The 1,887-nt window shown below is 52.9% G+C and overlaps 1 protein-coding gene across 1 annotated transcript in view; it reads right to left on the minus strand.

Annotated features, from left to right (window-relative positions):
* The window catches only part of LOC102485850 (sphingosine 1-phosphate receptor 1), an 8,035-nt gene extending 6,443 nt beyond the window's left edge, over window positions 1-1,592 (minus strand). The window contains 1 exon segment of the mRNA XM_006162842.3: window positions 1,333-1,592. The gene's annotated coding sequence lies outside the window, so the exon portion shown is untranslated.
* Window positions 1,593-1,887: the final 295 nt, after the last annotated feature.

Consider the following 1,887-nt stretch of genomic DNA (forward strand, 5'->3'; position numbering starts at 1 on the left):
CCAGCTGGGAGATTCTCCGAAGCTTTGCCGGCTCTACGGCGCATTCACCACTAGCCGCTTGGGGGAGATTCTCCGAAGCTTTGCCGGCTCTACGGCGCATTCACCACTAGCCGCTTGGAAGAGACCCAACCGCCGACGCAAGGGCGGAGTCGCACACCTCTCTGCCCCCCACCTCCTAGCTCGAAAAGACTAGCACCACCTCCTAATTGCCATGCAAGCAACTGATTTGCACAAAAATCATTTGACAGCGTAAGTCATTTTGGGGGGCTCTATTAATAACTCTCTAGGAGCAGGTGTGCTTAGGGTCCAAGGGCGCAGCGAGGTGTGGACAGCGAGGACCGCCCCTGCCTTGCGGTAAACAGGAAAGCTTTGCGCCTCGGTGAAGCAACTGCCTTTTCTTCTTCTTTCCACCCACCCCCCTGCCCCGCAAGCCAGTGCAAGTACATTTAAAGGCATTCAGTGAAAACCATTTATAAGAGATTGCAGCAAATCCCAGAAGTCTCGCACATTAACTGATTGCGTAAGTTTAGCCAACGCACACACTACACACACGAGAGTTTACTGCTGATAGTAATAGTATACTCCACCACATACCTAATTTCGAATGCAAAACTAACTCTCCAGAAACTCACAAAAACAGACGCCTGGTGCATTGCTAAGCCGGCGCCGGCAGTTTTATTTACTGAGGTCGTCCACTGCTTTGCCTCCCGCAGACACACCAGAAAGTGTGAAAGGAACGACGCACAGCACTGGCCCGCAAAAGTCTGTTAGTTGCTCCAGTGTTTCAGCGCGACGCAGCAGAGTGAGAAAAGTAAAGTAACGGAGGCGGGAGCAAACCCAGCAATGCCCCACACAGCAGAAGCTGCTCGCGCCAAAAAGATCTTCCTTTTCCCCATCTAATTCCACACTCTGCTAGCGGGCATTGCAAGTTCAAGCCGTCACCTCCAGCCCCCATATTCTTTGTCTATAGGATTAAAAAAAAAAGAAGAAGAAAAGAAAAAAAAAAAGAAAAAAAAAGCTCCTTCCCTTCTTCCCGGACCAACCGCGGCTTCCATGCCTCCCTCTCCCTTCCCCAGGCGCTTCTACAATGGGAATTAGCCGTTTTTTCAAACTCCATAAATCACCACTGTCCCAAGAACAATCCTATCGATGTGGGCTTCTTAACAGCCCAGAGATGCACGGCTTTAACTCCCAGGGATGGGTGCTTCTGAAGTTTTTGCTTTCTTCGTTCAGTTTAAACATTCGTTTCTGCCACCAACCCCTCCGGTAGGGGGGCTCCCGGCGCCCCCGCCCGCACCAGCGCCAGTGCCCGCGCAGCTCGCAGCCCCTTACCTCTCTCAGGCAGGACGAAGTTGTGTTCGGAGAGGTCGGAGTCTGCACGGAGCTCTCGGCATCTTGCTGCTGCCCGCGACTGACTGCGTGGTGCTTTTTCAAACTTACTGCAGTCGGGGTCCCCTCCCTCCGCAGCCGTGCACTCCAATGGCCAGCTCCGCTCGCCACGGCCAGCGCTTGCCTGCGAGGTGAAGTCGCCTAGCGCCGCGCCAAGGCTGAGTGGCTTCTTTAGGAAGAGACTGGGAGGGGTTAATGCCTAACCACCACGCCCCCTGTCAGCAGCAGGGGGCCCCGGATCTGTCCTGGAAAGATCTGGGGCAGAAAAAAAAAAAAAAAAAAAAAAAAAAACCCTCCTCCCAACCAGAAGTTGAAGACGAAGAAAAAAAAAAAAAAAAAGAAGGGGCGGAGCCCAGTACCCCTTGAATTCTAATGTATAAATCACAGCCCTCGCGCTGAGAGCAGCGTCTCCTGCGAGGTGGGCAGGATTGTCGGAGCCCTGCAAAGAGAGGAGCTGGAAAGCCTTTGGAAACTTCTTCCGTAAAGTCGTAAGGCACA

Source organism: Tupaia chinensis, unplaced genomic scaffold (genome assembly GCF_000334495.1).
Source record: "Tupaia chinensis unplaced genomic scaffold, TupChi_1.0 Scaffold140874_1, whole genome shotgun sequence".
NCBI lineage: Eukaryota > Metazoa > Chordata > Mammalia > Scandentia > Tupaiidae > Tupaia > Tupaia belangeri.